Below are 18155 nucleotides of genomic sequence, written 5' to 3' on the forward strand. Positions count from 1 at the left end.
TGCAGTAGATGAGGTGGGGGCTGCAGAAGCTATGTGCCAACTCAGACTGCTGGTGTGTTGGTGTGCCCTAGATAGTTGGCTTCTCCTAAAGGTCATAACATAACCATATTGCGTCACAGTGAGTAGAACAACTGGTGGGCTCAACCACCTTACAGTTGCCACGTGCCTCGGTCGATCCGGCAGGATCATCAATGGAAAAAAAAAAGAAAATGATCGGCACTGTTGCCCTGTTCTTTTGATAACATATTGTGACATCACGCTGGCTCCATGTTACTCATGCACATTCGCAAAAGAACTTTCAGTTTCTGAAACTGCCGATTATCAGCTGATTTCAGGGACATGAGCATTTGCCCTAAATGTTGTGTTGCCCTGCCTGGAAACCACACCGGAAGCTGTCTAAAGGACTGCACCATTCTCTGTACTGAGTGCAGAATGTTGCGGACGGACTGCACCTTTCTGCGAACGCGCTGCCCCATTCTCTGTACGGACTACACCTTTACTTCAGTGCAACAGCAAGCAATAGATCACTCTGTATGGAGAATGCTGCACCCCAAACAAGGAATGGTGCAGTCCTTTATGCAGCTTCCAATGTGGTTTGCTGGCAGGGAAGTACAACATTATAGGGCAAATGTGTATGTCTCCAAAACCAGCTGCTAATCAGCTGTTTCAGACACTGCAAGTTCTATTGCACATGAGTAACGTGTTGCTAGCGTGATGATGCAATATGGTTAAGGAGACGCTAACAATCTTCTAGGATATACCAAGGAGGTAATCTGAAGGGCAAAGCGCTTGGACATTGGGGCCAGTGTGCAGACACAGGGTCATACGTACAGCACCAGCAGCATTGAAGAGGGCAGCAGCAGTGACATACTGAGGGGCAGACCAGTGTTTCAATGCCTTGCTTTGGCTAACAAGATGACGGCTGCAGCAGCTTTGCGCTAATGATAATCAAAGCTGCCGAAAAAGGGGGCGGTAATGCCTAGAGAGGGGGGTGGAGCTGCCTACTAGGCAGCAATAGGAAGGGGAGAAGGAGCCACATTCTAAGGAGCGGGCCAGAGTATGCTAAACAGTTGGGCCCTGTGTATATCACATTAAAGTAGAGGGAGGGAAAAAGTAACTAAAGGTGGCCACTAACGGTCCAATTTCTAGTGAAAAATCGTTTGAGTGATCAGAAAATTCTGATCGGAAGAAAAATCGTTCCCTACACCATCAATGAACCAATCTTTGCTTCCTATCACAACCAACAAGAAAAGCCAAAGTTTGATTTGACAAAAATCCAATTGTTTTATAATCATTTGAGTCCATCAACAGAGATTATTTACAACAGAATTTCTGACCTCTTGAACGATTTTGCACTACAAATTGGACAGTTAGTGGCCACCTTTAGGGTGCATACACATATCCATAAAATGATTGGCCAAACACAAGCCACTTTTACCTCCTCCATGTAACATGAGGGCCAACAGACTGACACAGATTATGCGAGTAAGCTCAGAGTCACATACCACATAGCAGTGGTAAAATTGGCCAATCTAAATTGTTGTGTGGATAGGCATGTGCACACCGCTGAGTACATAGCTGCATGATGCACGTACAGCAGTATATACAGCACAGCACATTCCCTCACCTCTCCCTGTTGTACATATTTCCTCACCTCCATCCACTAGCATGGCATAGCAATTGCAGCTGGGCAGTGGTCACGTGTCACTGCAGGTGCCATCCTTAGCGGTATTCGTGATGCCCACCTGCACACGTGCGTCACAATAGCTGCCATGACGTCATACTGGCACGCGCCCCCCTCGCAGACAGAGCAACGGCAGGAGAGGAGACAGACGTGCGACCTCTCTCTCCGTATCCCCGATAGCCAGGAGCTCTCAGACCCGACATACACCGGTTACATCGGCACCAGTTCCAGGAAGAAGCAGTCATAGAGAGCGGCTGCCCAGTGCCCTGACAGTAGAGACGGCTACATCCCGGAGCTCCCCCTAGCGGCCGGTAGTAGAAATTACATTGTGATTGTAGTATGGATGCCATAGAACTAGATCTCTGAGAACAGAAATTAGTTTAGTTTAAAGCGTTTTGACGCTTTAGCTCCCAACTGTTCCTCTTTCGGAGGGACGGACTCCTCTTTGGGAGCCCTGTCCCTCTGTCCCTCTTTCCTCCTCATTTGTCCCTCTTTCAGGACTTTGTCCCTCTTTCTATGTAAAGATGTACATTTCTCTGCTGAAAAATGTGTTTGATTGACATTCCCATCCTTTAGATTGATGTATTTCTTAATTTCAATGCTAGTATGAAGGAAAATGAACCAGGGTAGAAAGGACCAGTGTGATTTGAATTATAAAACAACATATTTTTCTAATGAAATCTTTATGGTGTGCATGACTAGGGGGTGTGACGGGGCATGATCTGTTGTGTGGCAGGGGCGTGGCCTAAGTATCCCTCTTTCTCATCTCAGAAAGTTGGGAGGTATGCTGGGCTGATATTACTTATAAAAAAAAAAGATTTAAATTCCTTTTGGTAGCAATAATACATGAATCAGGGTATTTTCCAGGGCCAGACTTTGTCCTGAGCAGCCAGACATTCCCCTCCAGCCGCTGCAAAACCCCACCTCCAAATCGAAAAGCATTCCCGCCCCCATTTAGCCATGATAAGCCCCGCCCCCAAGGGCAGTTAAGCTCCGCCGTCACCGTCCTTTGCATATGTGAAGCAGGCTGCGAACCTGGAGAAGTGAGGTTATAGGGAACCTTAAAGAGGAACTGAAGTGAGAAGAGTATAGATGCTGCCATAATTATTTCCTTTTAAACAATACACATTGCCTGGCAGCCCTGCTGATCTATTTGGCTGCTGAAGTGTCTGAATCACACCAGAAACAAGCATTCAGCTAATCTTGTCAGAACTGACAATAATGTCAGAAACACCAGATCTGCTGCATGCTTTTTCAAGGTCTATGGCTAAAAGTATTAAAGGCACAGGATCTGCGAGAAGCCAGGCAAAGTGTATTGTTAAAAAACGGAAATGAATATGTCAGCCAACATATCCCTCTTGCTTCAGTTGCCCTTTAACGCAAATGAAAGGGGAACTGAAGTAAGAGGTATATGGAGGCTGCCATATTTATTTCCTTTTAATCAATATCAGTTGCCTGTCAGCCCAGCTGATCCTCTGCCTCTAATACTATTAGCCATAGCCCCTGAACAAGCATGCAGCAGATCAGGTGTTTCAGACTTTAAATTCAGAACTGACAAGACTAGCTGCATGCTTGTTTCTGGTGTTATTCAGATACTACTGCAGAGAAATAGACCAGCAGGGCTGCCAGGCAACTGGTGTTGAATAAAATGAAATAAATATGGCAGCCTGCGTATACCTCTTACTTCAGTTCCCCTTTAAGGAGAACAAATAAAAAAGGATTTTCAGTAACCTGGGACTTCTACCAACCCACTGCAGTCACCTGCACCTTTGACATCCTAAAACGATGCTCTAGTCCCCCCAGCGGCTAAGTTTCATCGCCCAGCCACTGTGCCTGCACGGCCCTAGACACACATTCTCGCTCACGTCACCAACCCTGATTTCTCTTATTGCGCGTGCGCAGGACAGCAATGTGAGAGCGAAGGATGCGCGCAGCCAGTGCCGCGCAGGTGCAGTAGCTTGGCGACTGCACAGTCGCCGAAAACGAAACTTAGCTGCAGCGGGGGAATGGAGCATTGTTCCAGCATGTTGAGGGCACAGGGCGGCTGCAGGGGGCTGGTAGAAGCCCCAGGTAAGTAAAACTATTTTGAGATAAGGTTCCCTTCAAAACGGAACTGAAAGCTGAAAAAAAAGGTTCACTTTAAAAGCTGGGGCGCTTTTGCAAATGTTTTTTTGGGGGGATTTTTTAAGCACCGCAAATTTTCAAAATCGCCCTAAAAAGCTTTTGTGCAATGATTCTCTATGAGAGTGTTCACATATGAGCGGTTCGATTCCAATCCGCTCACCAAATCGATGCCTGTACCATTTTGGGGGCGATTTGCCTCAATGGAAGGTATAGGGAAATCGCAAAGCGCTTGAAAATATGCTTTGTATATCGATTTCCCGAGTGCTTTTAAGAACATTGTATTTATTATTTTCTGGATCAAAGAGTTCATTTCCTGAATTGATCTGCAAAAGCGCTTAGAAAAGCGCTGTAAAAATAAAAAACTAACGCGCAGGTAAGAGCTAAAATACAAATCACTCACAAAATCGCAAAACGCTGGCGACAGCATTCTGCATTTGCAGTACATAGTTTTTCATATTGCACATATGCAGAGCGCTCTCGTCCATGGGAGCACGATTAGGAGGCCCACGGACCAGGGCGGCTCATTAGAACGAAAGGAGGACACTGCGGGGGACCGGAGTATTGGTCTTTCCGCTGCAGGTAACTGGTACAAGCCCCAGGTAACTTAAGGCTGCTTACACACAGGGACGTTACAGGCACACGTTAGTGCAGCCTGTAACGCTCCCCCAACACACAGCAATGTAACACAAGTGGGCTGTTCACCCTGCCCACGTTGCGTTACTTGTAACGCTGCACGTTCTTCCGAAAGTGCAGCATGCTACGGCGTTACAGCAGCTTAAGATGCGTTAGACTGTTTGCACATGCGCAGTCATGTTGGGGAGGAGCAGAGAGCGGCCAGGCACATGGCGAATTAATATTCACTGCACGTTGTGACGTGCAGTGTTTACTTCCTGGTGCGGCCGCTCTTTGCGGCGATTGGCCGGCGGGACCACGTGATGCCGCATGTGTCGAAGAGTACGCATCACGGCATCATGGACGCCAGAGTGAGCTGCACAACGCAGCTCACTCTGACGCCCACATCGAAGAGCACTAGGCCTTGCGTTAGGTGCACGTTATGCGACCTTAACGTAGCACCTAACGCAATGTCTTGGTGTGCAAGTAGCCTCAAGGACAACTGTAGTGAAAGGTAAGTGGATGCTGCCATATTTATTTCCTTTAAAACAATACACATTGCCTGGCAGCCCTGCTAATCTATATATCTGCAGTAGTGTTTGAATCTGCATCAGAAACAAGCATGCAGCTAATCTTGTCAGATCTGACAATAATGTCAGAAACACCTGATCTGCTGCATGCTTGTTCAGGGGCTATGGCTAAATGAATTAGAGGCAGAGGATCAGCAGGATAGCCAGGCAACTGATATTGCTTATAAGGAAATAAATATGCAGCCTCCATATACCTCTCACCAGGCATGGAGCTCACGAGTCCCTAAGGACTCGAATTCGTGATTTAAATGAGGCTTAATTGCCTTAGCTGTGCGGCTGGGAGAGAGGGGGTTAGTTACCCATAAGTCCGTTGGCTTTCCTGCGTTGCAGACATCTTGCACGCCTCCTATTGGACGCAATGCAAAACTCACTACCGCGCATTCCTCCTTCTGGCTTGAAGCCTAGAAACTGCCCTAACCCTTTCTGCCTATCTACCCCCAGAATCCTCAGTAGCCTTACACTCTCCCTTAAGCCCTGTTCACACTGGGGATTGCAAGATGCTGGCTTTTTTGCGATTATCGTATATTTTTTACAGTACATTTTTGCAATTGTGATTCACGTTTTAAATACATTGCAATTATGATAGCTCTAAAATTTGCCCAAAACATGCTGCATGTATCGCGTTTGCGTTTACCGCAAATCTTCGACAATCACAACAGTGAGATCTCTACCATATAGTTTACATTACACTAGCGATTTAAAAAGCCGATTGGTCCCTTACAGGCTGTTAATAAGCACCTCTCTCTCCCCATCCATCCTCAGTAGCCTTACCCTTTTTTCTTCAGATCACACAGATCACATTGTAGGAATGCCATGTTTAGTCAGTGACGGACAAAGCCAACAGTGCAGAATAAATGTAGGGGGTTCCATGTAAGTGCATGCATCGATTCAAATAGTGTCAATAACATAAAAGTATGTGAACCTAAGTTACAATCTGTAAGCACTGTATTAATGTCGCACATATTTTCCATTTCATTATATTTTGTACTTGACTAGGCCACAAGCAATTATCACTGCTCCCCATGCAGCAGTGTCATAGATCCAAACTTTTAAAAATATAAATGGACAAAAACCTTTTATTGTTATTGTTTAGCACTGTTATCTTCCACAGTCCTTTTACAGAGTAGTCTAATGTCCTACCATATTATTATTATTATTATTATTATGTATTTATATAGCACTGACATCTTCTGCAGGACGTTACAGAGTGCATAGTCATGACACTGACTGTCCTCAGAGGAGCTCACACTCTAACATCTACCATACTCATGGTCTAATGTCCTTCCATACTATAATTATGTATTTATATAGCACTGACATCTTCTGCAGCACATTACAGAGTACATAGTCATGTCACTGACTATCCTCAGAGGAGCTCACACTTTAACCACTACCATTCTCATGGATTAATGTCCTTCCATACTATAATTATGTATTTATATAGCACTGACATCTTCTGCAGCACATTACAGAGTGCATAGTCATGTCACTGACTGTACTCAAAGGAGCTCACACTCTAACCACTACCATTCTCATGGATTAATGTCCTTCCATACTATAATTATGTATTTATAATTTATATAGCACTGACATCTTCTGCAGCACATTACAGAGTGCATAGTCATGTCACTGACTGTCGTCAGAGCAGCTCACATTCTAACCTCTACCATTCTCATGGACTAATGTCCTTCCATACTATAATTATGTGTTTATATAGCACTGACTTCTTCTGCAGCACATTACAGAGTGCATAGTCATGTCATTCACTGTCCTCAGAGAAGCACACAATCTGCCGACACACACAAACCTAGAGGATGATCTGGGCCTGACTGATGGAGCTGAATGGGCCCCGCATGACATGGAGCCCTTGTGAGGCTGCACAGACAGCACAGGCCTACGTCCGTCGTCCGCCACTGGATTTAGTATTTTATATCTGACATTGTATATGTATACATATAAGATGGATTGTCCATTTCTGTGTTGTCTCTCTTCTATTCTCTTTCAGATGGGGTTCAACAAGTATTTTTTATGTTAAAGAAGAGTTGGGCATGTGAGCAGTTAAAACATTTATTTGTTCCTCCTCCTTTCAACTTTCTTCCACTCTTTGTCTCCCTTTCATTCTTTTTTCTAGTATGGTGTATATGCTATATGAACCGTCTTTATTTACAGATAACATTGTATGCATGCACTGTGTAATTTTTTATAAGTGTCATTATATGTGTTTATACATGCAAGATGGATTGTTCTTTGCTATGTTGTTTCTCTTCTGTTCTCTTAGGACTCATGGTAAAATCGCGATTGCAGTTAAATTGCATATTTTACCGCAAACACGATTTTACCGCAATTTTAATGTAAGTCAATATGAGCGTTTTTTTAAGAAGCTCTCAGAAAACTACGGAGGCCAAAAAGCGCTCAGAGAAGCGCTGAGAGTGTGTCTGAGCCCGTACAGATGGGGCTCAACAAGTATTTTTCATGTTGAAGAAGAGATAAAGGACTTACAAGGCAAAAAACTTAAAAAAGGTTAAATATCCCTAGCTATTTATCATCCTTAGGGGACACCATCTGCCCCCCCCCCCCTTTTCATTCCGCCGTGTCTTATGTGGAACAACCAGTCTCCAGTGGGGTCCCGACCCGATCCCCCGGGTCGTCCTCAGTTTCCCCAATTAATATGGCCTCCAGGTCCTGCTGCACCTGTGCTGTCCATTGCCTGTGGACCCATTTAAAAGGCAAGTACTGTCTTGGACAGTGCATTTGTTTCCTGTGTTTGGCATATATTTGTCTACATGGAAGAGGGATTATTCATCTCTGTTGTCTCTCTACTGTTCTCTTACAGATAGTGTTCAACAAGTATTTTTCATGTTGTAAAAGAGTTGGGCATGTGAATTGTTAAAACATGTATTTGTTTCTTCTCCTTTAAACTTTCTCCCTTTTTTTGTCCCTCATTCATTCCCTTTTCCAGTATAATATAAACATGCAATGTGAACCATCTTTTTTCACAGGTGACATTGTAGGAATTTCATGTGTAGTATTTTATATCTGTCATTGTATGTGATAATGCATGTAAGTTGTTTTCTCTTTTTCTATGTAGTCTTTTAGGATAGTATAAGACAGAACAAAGAGGGTTATCCAGTAAACAGAAACCCTCTGGAGTTTGAGGAGATGCTGGGTAGCATCAAATTGCGCCCGTGGGGTGCCAACCATGTAGCACTCGTATGGTGCGTGCGGGAGCACAAAAAGTGACGGGAGAGGTTCAAGGGTGGCTAGATTCAAAGTACACCGCTCTATCCGCAATCCTTATTGCCTGTGCAATCGGTTAGGGATAAAGATTATAGTACATCATAAATCTTAAGTCTGGCTCATCTCTGCAAATCAAACCCGCTCGGTGATACAGTCACTGCCCCAGCCCCCCAAGGGCGACCCGCAGGAGGGAAATGCCGCAGTGGCGGACCCGGCACACACAAGGCCAGGACGGCATGTGTAACACTACACGCGAGCGCCCCCGGGGGGCGGGGGAAACGACAACACCCACAAAATAACAACCCTGGAAAAACTAGCATTCATTAACCCGCCAGCCCCCCACGGCAGCCCACAAGGGGAAATGCCCCAGTGGCGGACCTGGCGCAGTGAAAGGCCGAGACGGCGTGCATAACATTGACCCATGTGGGCGTCCCCGAGGGGCAAGAGGGACCCCGATGAAAAGGAGGTCGCCAAAATTTTCACTTGCTACCAGAGGACCAACCCAGCCCTTCAGTTCAGATAACTGGGCATGAAATCTTTATGTCAATAAGCCCTAGTAGTGAACAGGTTAAAGCAAAATAATATTTCCTAAACACCTTGATTCCAGGACATCTATACCACCAGCTCCCCGCGGGCACCCACCAGCCATAAATGTAAATAGAATATACAAATAGATGTGTGACCCCGGAGAGCAGGGGGGCAGCAACCAACCTGTCAGCGTGATGCTACGTGGGCAGTATGTCTAGGAGCCCACTATAGCAGGAGGGAAATGCCACGGCGGAGGACCCGGCACACACAAGGCCAGGACGGCACGCGCAACACCACACCAATGGGCGCCCCCGGGGGGCGAGGGAAGCGACAATACTCACAAGAGAACAACCCTGCTAGAAAAAAACTAGCATTCACTAACCCGCCAGCCCCCCACGATAGCCCTCAGGGGGAAACGCTGCAGTGGCGGACCCAGCCCAGTGAAAGGCCGAGACGGTGTGCATAACGTTGACCCATGTGGGCAACCCCAAAGGGCGAGAGGGACCCACATAAAAAGGAGGTAGCCTAAATTTTAAATTGCTACCAGAGGACTAATTCGGCCCTTCAGCTCAGAAAACTGGGCATGAACTTTATATGTCAATAAGCCACTTTAGTGAACAGGTAAAAGCAAAATAATATTGATTGCAGGAAATCTATACCACCAGCTCCCTGCGGGCACCCACCAGCTATAAATGTAAATAGGGTATACAAATAGATGTGTGACCCCGGGGAGCAGGGGGGCAGCGATCAATCTGTCAGCGTGATGTTACGTGGGCAGTATGTCTAGGAGCCCACTATAGCCACCTTTAAGTCTGCTGGATGAGAGCGATACCCTGTGTGCGCCATTCTAACCCCCCTAGGCTGGCTCCTTAAGTGAAAGTACAGCAATGGCAAGCCCGGAGGGTCTGTTAACACATAACAATCTGAATGCTATTATAGCCCCACATAGCTCTTTTCATAAAGCTTAGGTTTAGTATAAAGGTACAGCCTATTGGCACCTATGAAATTTAGACATGTGGCATAGAAATACACAAAATTGAAATTCAAAAGAGGACAGTCAGATTCCAACGGGTAAACATTGAACATACGTGTGTCTGTGCAACACTGTAAACAGAAAAGAAATGCATAACAACTGCGCCAGTTTATGGCGGAAATTGCAGTAGACAGCCATCTGAAGGGGCCAACAGGCTCATATTAACCAGGGCAGAGGCCCCAGAAAATGAGAGCAAGAGTATATCTTTTGCTAATGCTGTCAGTATATAGTGGTACTCCGTGAGCTTGAAAAGGTGGACAAGGTCCGGACATAAAATGAGTCACTTAGCTTAGACTCCACATGGGCCCACAGTTACATAGGGAAGCACATGGCTCGTCTATGGAAGTTAATCAAGGCGGGCTGGGCCACTAGGCCGCAATGGCGGGAGAAAAAGCGCGTTTAGCAAAAAACTTAACTTGCAGATCATTGTACTTTCTGGAACACCTGAGACGATAATTCCTTTAGGGCTTGAGCCCGTTTCTTAGGGGGTCTCTGTTCTTTAGGTGATGCAGAGTCGGCCCAATCCGGTTGTGCTTGGGAGTCGGCTGTACGCTTAGGGGAGCTCTGTGACTGAGAAGGCTGGGGAGGCAGCGGGAAGTCCAGAAGATGAAAGCACTCCCTGGCTTCATCGATGTTGCGGATGGAGTGCTGTTGTTCCTGCCAGTGGAAATTAAGTTGAAAAGGAAAGCTCCATCTGTATTTGACTCCCTTATCCCTCAAGGTAGCAAGATAAGGGCGCAGCTCCTTTCGCTTAGCCAGTGTGGTGGGGGCCAAGTCTGCATATAGTTGGTACTTATGCCCCTGGAAGGAGAGGTCCGGCTTGTTTCTCGCAGCTTGGAGTACCTTCTCTTTGGTAAGATAATGATGCATTTTAAGAATGATATCTCTCGGCAGACCGTTAGGGAGTGTGCGTGAGAGGGCCATATGAACGCGGTCCATTTCTAGTTGATCGACTGGTAAGTTCAGGATCAGTTCCTGAACTAGCGCGGTAAACACCCCCCCCCCCCCAAATCTTGAATAGTTTCAGGGATTCCGCCCACTCTAAGGTTTTCCTTTCTCGATCTGTTTTCAGAGTCCTCCATTTTATCATGCAGTGTGTGGATCTCTGATTTGAGGGACTCAATTTCTTCCTCATGTACTTCCAGCACTATTGTAGCATTGTCTAATCTTCCCTCAATGTGGGACATGCGATGACCCACCTGTCTGATTTCATGGAGAAGCTCGCAGTCGCAGCCCAGTTGTTTGTTAGCACCAATGATTTCCTGGCGTATGATGTCTCTGAGTTCCTCCAGCGTAAGCTGCTCTGGCAGAGAGGGTGACTTGCTTGCCGGTAAGTCCGCGTGGGGAAACATGTCCTGGCTGTTTTCGGATTGTATGTCCGCGCCAGGCGCCATCTTAGATGATCCTGCTGGCTTACTTGTTAGCGAATTTGTAGCCACGGTGTTGGCTCGGGAGTCGGAAGGCATCTTCCGGCGGGTGCCCCAGGTGCTCCAATTGCCCCTGTTGCATTTTGGAGGAATGGTGAAGCGGGTAAAGCAGTGTTAATAGCTAATTGTCTCCTTGTACTCGCGCAGCTCTGAGACTAAGCGTCCATCTTAGTCAGCCGCGCACATGCGCCCACTGAGAGGTATTTTTATGTTGAAGAAGAGAGGGGAATAGAATTTGTTATAACATGTATTTGTTGTTTCTACTTGCAACTTTCTCACACATTTTGTCTGTCTTTTATACTCTTTTCCAGTGTAATATGTATGCAAATATAAAGCATCTTTCTCATGTCCATCAGCTGGGATACCCTCTGAGTAATGGCTCCGCCCATGCTCTGGGGAAACACAACCAAGAAAGTATAAAAAGCTCCCGCCCCCCTCCAACCTCAGTTCATTTGTGTTTCCGTCCGGAAACACACGGAGAAAGTGCAGCTCCCAATTTTTTGTTTTTTGGCCTCGCCGGAGGGTGAGAGGGTCATGGAGAGCGGTACCTGGTAGTGACGGTTGGTGGTGTGAGGAATGTCTAGCGCGACCTGTTGCTGCTGGGGCCGCTGTACGCTTGGACGCCCACGGGTGGGATTGGGCTGTCGGGCTGCCGCCTTCCTCCTGCGCAAGACAGTTCTTGGGCTTATGACGACATCCGGCAGTGACGTCAGTTCCGAAAGTCGTCATGGGAGGCGGTCCGGAAGTTGCATCGCGGACGGCGGGGAGATTTTAAAAATGAACGCCTGGCGTGCGGAGGGGCAGCATTATGGAGGAGTCTTCAACTAATCCAGCTGCTGCCTCTGCAGCCCCGGATGCCTCCGCAACATCTTCCGCATCCAGTGCGGCCGCGGGTCATGCACACTCGGATGGTGGGGTGAGTGGGATCTTGGATCCCTGGCTTGTTGTTTCCACATTGGTTTGGAGCCTAATGTTCTCTCTATCCTATTGTGTTTTTCAGGCTAGAGTGGAGTCTGGACCTAGTACAGGTTCAGCAGGGTGACAAAAATCTAAGAAATGTTGCCAATGTTTTACAAAACTGTCATCTAGTTATGCAAAAACCTTATGTCAGGGAGGTATATGTCACAATAGTTTTTATTGAAAAAAAAATTTCAGCATACAAGTTATGTAAGTATCTAATGGCATAGTGTGCAATATGTGTAGAACAAATAACAAATAAACAATATGTAAAAAAAATTTCCCACATTAACATATACATTTTCACTATAAAAATAAACTCGGTCGTATAGCTAGCTTATTATTAAGTTAAATGTCACTTTAAATTAAAGTTGCAGCTTATAATCATGGTGTAGAATAAAAAGAAACACTTAATAATACTGTGTGGATTGTAAATCCGCTTAAATCTGCAGTAAATCTGCATAAAGGTACAGAATCCGCATCCAGATGCGTAAATTCAATGCTACCCTGCTGAATTCCGCGTTAGAATTTAAAAAGCTTCAAAATCGTGCAAAAACGCGCAAAGAGACGCGCGGAAGACGCCAATCGGTGCGAAAACGCGCTATAAACGCGTTCAACGCACCCAGGCGTGTGACCTATCTGTAAATGTGGAAAAGCACCAATATTCATATAAAAATGATGGGAAATTTCACTAAGATATAAAAACTATGATAACAAGTAGCAAATAAACAATATATAAAAAAGTTTCCCACATTAACATATAAATTTTCATTATAAAAATAAAACTCAGTCATATAACTAGCTTCTTATTAAGTTAAATGTAACTTTGAGATGGTGTAGAATAAAAAAGAGACACTCAATAGTACTCTATAGATTGTAAATCCGCTTAAATCTGCATAAAATCCGCATAAAGGTGCAGAATCCGCATCCCGATGCGTAAATGCAATGCTACCATGCGGAATTCCGCGTTAGAATTTAAAGAGCCTCAAAATCGTGCAAAATGCGCAAAAACGCGCAAACGCGCAGAAACGCGCAAACGTGCAGAAACGTGCAAAAAACACGCAAACGCGCAGAAAACGCGCGAAAAACGCGCAAACGCACAGAAACGCGTGAAAAACGCCAACAGGTTCTAACCTTCCAGAACATGATATTTCACAAACATGTCCTCATTTTTTCAGACAATGTGTCCGTGATAGCGTATATCAACAAACAGGGGGGAACCAGATCGACGGTTTTGGCGCAACTTGCATCGGAAATTCTGCTTTGGTCAGAGCAGAATCTCTTGTCATTAGAAGCAGTCCATGTCAAGGGAGTTTTGAACTTGGAAGCGGATTATTTAAGACGCCACGAAGTGGACCAGGCAGAATGGGAATTAAATCCAGAGGTTTTTCTCTGGATCACAGAAAGGTTGGGGAAGCCGGAGGTAGACCTCTTCGCATCCCCAACAAATGCAAAGCTTCCACAATTCTTTTCGATCCACAATTGTCCGAGTTCTCTGGGGTTGGATGCCCTATCGGTCCCTTGGACATTCAACCTAGGTTATGCCTTCCCTCCTCTCAGGTTGCTTCCACAACTGTTGGACAAATTACAGAAAGAGAAAGCAAAGTTAATTTTGATAGCCCCGGTCTGGCCCAAACGAGTATGGTTCTCTACTCTACTCAGTCTCTTGATCCAACCACCTCTGAATCTACCAGTCAGGCCGGATCTATTGAGACAAGGTCCATTGTTTCACCCCAGACTGGAGTTATTCAAACTCTCAGCCTGGATCCTGAAAGGTTAATGTTAAAAAATAAGGGGGTCTCTGATAAGGTGATTGAGACGCTTCTTAAATGCAGAAAGCCGGTAACGCATAAGATTTATAGAAAGACTTGGAAGGTCTATCTTTCTTGGTGCTCCTCTCATAACAGAGATCAGAATCAGATTGGGGCAATTCTAGATTTTTTGCAGGAGGGCTTAGAAATGGGATTGGCCTTAAGCACCTTAAGGGTTCAGTGTTCTGCCTTATCTATACTACTGGACAAACCTTTGTCACAGGAAAGGTTGCTGAAGGATTTTTTTCGAGCAATTCAAAAATCCACCCCAGTGAAACAAAAAGTTTTGCCTCAATGGGATTTGTCCCTAGTTTTGAATGTTTTATCCAAAACCCCCTTTGAACCCATTGAAGACATTGATCTAAAATTTCTTACCTTGAAAGTAGCCTTCTTGGTAGCAATCACGTCGGCCAGGCGTCTAGGAGATCTACAAGCCCTGTCAATTAAAGATCCTTTTCTCACTATTTTTCCAGACAAAGTGGTTTTACGTCTGGATCCTAATTATCTACCCAAAGTTTCTTCTGATTTTCATCGAACCCAGAACATTGTTCTACCTTCTTTTTGCAGCAATCCTTCCTGTGCGAAAGAGGCTGAATTTCATTGTTTAGAGGTTAGGAGGGCAATTCTTGCATATTTAGAGAGGACAAGAGACTTCAGGAAGTCCTCGCATTTGTTTGTTCTTTTTTCGGGGAAAAATAAGGGTCAGCAAGCATCCAGACAAACTTTAGCAAGGTGGATCTGTGAGGGTATTGCACTAGCGTATAAGGTCTCAGACTCCACTCCACCATCAAGCATCAAGGCACATTCGACACGGTCCTTGTCAACATCTTGGGCAGAGAGAGCTGGTGCCTCGATTCAACAAATATGTCAAGCGGCTACCTGGGCAAGTCCTTCCACTTTTATCAAGCACTACAGAGTGGATGTATTATCGCAGCAGGATCAGTCGTTTGGCAGAAAGGTGCTACAGGCGGTAGTCCCTCCCTAGGTGGGTTTCTTACTTGCTTTTCTCTCACAGAGGGTATCCCAGCTGATGGACATGAGAAAGCACCTGTTAGTCTTACCGGTAACGGTGTTTCTGTACAGCAGCTGGGATACCGTCTACTACCCTCCCTTAGCCTGTCGCACTTCCTTATACCTATCTTCTGTTTTGAGTGGGTCACTAGGAGGTGCTTCGCTCCTCTTCTCCCGGTGTTTCGGTCTTTTTACTTTTTATACACTGAGGTTGGAGGGGGGCGGGAGCTTTTTATACTTTCTTGGTTGTGTTTCCCCAGAGCATGGGCGGAGCCATTACTCAGAGGGGATCCCAGCTGCTGTACAGAAACACCGTTACCGGTAAGACTAACAGGTGCTTTTTTACAGGTCACGTTGTACCTTTGCCATGTGTAATGTTTTATATCTTCCACTAGTAGACCCAAGCCCGTTTAAAAACAGGCTCTAAGTCTTTTTCCGGCCGGAAATCTAGGATCTGTTATAACATTTCATGTGTAGTATTTTATATCTCTCATTGTATGTGTTAATGCATGTAAGTTGGCATCTCTTTTTCTGTGTTGTCTGTCTTCTTGCAACTTTCTTGCACTTTTTGTTTGTTTTTAATTCTCTTTTCCAGTATAATATGTAAAAAATATATCCCTATTTTTGACTGGTCATTTTGTGCGTATTTCATGTGTAGATTTTATATTTGTCATTGTAAGTGTTAATGCATGTTAGATGGTACCTGTTTTTCTGTGTTGTTTGTCATCTGTTTTTTTACAGATGGGGTTCGACAAGTATTTTTCATGGTGAAGAAGAGTTTGGCATGCGGTTTGTTATCACATAACATGTGTCTCCTTGCAACTTTCTTCCACTTTTTCTTTGTTTTTATTCTCTTTTTCAGTATAATAAGTATGCATATATGAACTTTTTTTTTTTTACAGGTCACTGTGCATATTTCATGGGTAGTATTTTATATCTGTTATTGTATGTGTTAATGCATGTTAGATGGTATCTGTTTTTCTGTGTTGTCTCCTGTTTTCTTACAGATGGCGGTCGACAAGTATTTTTCATGTTGTAGAAGAGTTTGGCATCGGGTTTGTTATAACATTTATTTGTTCTTTCTTCTTGCAGCTTTCTTACTCTTTTTGTCTGACTTTATTTCTCTTTTCCAGTATAATATGTATGCATATATAAACAATCTTTTTTTACAGGTCACTTTGTGTGCATTTCATGGGTAGTATTTTATATCTGTTATTGTATGTGGTAATGCATGTATATTGGTATCTCTTTTTTTGTGTTGTCTCTCTTCTGTTTTCTTACAGTTGGCGGTCGACAAGTTTTTTTTCATGGTGAAGAAGAGTTGTGCATGTGAATTGTTATGGCGGTGGCAGTTGGGCGTATTTGTTTCTTCACATTCACTGTGCAGATTTTGCACACTAACTGTTAATGAAAATAAATCTGGAGAGGAATAGGGTGGCTATTGGGGAGGAGGAGGCCACAGTACAGGGTGGGCCATTCATATGGATACACCTTAATTTGACAATTTATATGGGTACATAATTTTATGTGAATGGTGAAATTAACAAACAAAACCACCACTATTGGTCTGACACTAACCCACATTGGATAGATCCCTTCCAAGACTGTCGGAACGAAAAAATTGATGGTATGATGTTGTATATGGGGTGTATACATAGATCAGGTGTATCCATATAAATGGCCCACCCTGTAGTATCCTTTAGTTTTGCAATGTGTAATATTTTATATCTTCCATTGTATGTGTAAATGCATGTATGCTGTTTTCTCTTTTTCTGTGTTGTCTCTCTTCTGTTTTCTTACAGATGGAGCTGTAGAAGTATTTTTTATGTTGAAGAAGAGTTTGGCATTGGGTTTGTTATAACATGTATTTGTTCTTTCTCCTTGCAACTTTCTTACTCTTTTTGTCTGACTTTTTTTCTCTTTTTCAGTATGATATGTATGCATATATAAACAATCTTTTTTTACAGGTCACTTTGTGTGCATTTCATGGGTAGTATTTTATATCTGTTATTGTATGTAGTAATGCATGTAAATTGGTATCTCTTTTTTTGTGTTGTCCCTCTTCTGTTTTCTTACAGATAGCGGTCGACAAGTGTTTTTCATGGTGAAGAAGAGTTGAGCATGTGAATTGTTATGGCGGTGGCAGTTGGGCGTATTTGTTTCTTCACATTCACTGTGCAGATTTTGCACACTAACTGTTAAAGAAAATAAATCTGGAGAGGAATAGGGTGGCTATTGGGGAGGAGGAGGCCACAGTACAGGGTGGGCCATTCATATGGATACACCTTAATTTGGCTATTTAAATGGTTACATAATTTTATGTGAATGGTGAAATTAACAACCAAAACCACCACTATTGGTCTGACACTAACCCACATTGGATAGATCCCTCCAAGACTGTTGGAACAAAAAAATTGATGGTATGATGTTGTATAAGGGGTGTATACATAGATCAGGTGTATCCATATGAATGGCCCACCCTGTAGTATCCTTTAGTTTTGCAATGTGTAATATTTTATATCTTCCATTGTATGTGTAAATGCATGTAAGTTGTTTTCTCTTTTTCTGTGTTTTCTCTCTTCTGTTTTCTTACAGATGGCGGTCGACAAGTATTTTTCATGTTGAAGAGGAGTTTGGCATCGGGTTTGTTATAACATGTATTTGTTCTTTCTCCTTGCAACTTTCTTACTCTTTTTGTCTGACTTTTTTTTCTCTTTTTCAGTATATGTATGCGTATATCAACAATCTTTTTTTACAGGTCACTTTGTGTGCATTTCATGGGTAGTATTTTATATCTGTTATTGTATGGGGTAATGCATGTAAATTGGTATCTCTTTTTTTGTGTTGTCTCTCTTCTGTTTTGTTACAGATGGCGGTCGACAAATGTTTTTCATGGTGAAGAAGAGTTGTGCATGTGAATTGTTATGGCGGTGGCAGTTGGGCATTGGCCAGTTGGGCATATTTGTTTCTTCACATTCACTGTGCAGATTTTGCACACTAACTGTTAAAGAAAATAAATCTGGAGAGGAATAGGGTGGCTATTGGGGAGGAGGAGGCCACAGTACAGGGTGGGCCATTCATATGGATACACCTTAATTTGGCTATTTATATGGTTACATAAGTTTATGTGAATGGTGAAAT

Source organism: Hyperolius riggenbachi, chromosome 9 (genome assembly GCF_040937935.1).
Source record: "Hyperolius riggenbachi isolate aHypRig1 chromosome 9, aHypRig1.pri, whole genome shotgun sequence".
Taxonomy (NCBI): domain Eukaryota; kingdom Metazoa; phylum Chordata; class Amphibia; order Anura; family Hyperoliidae; genus Hyperolius; species Hyperolius riggenbachi.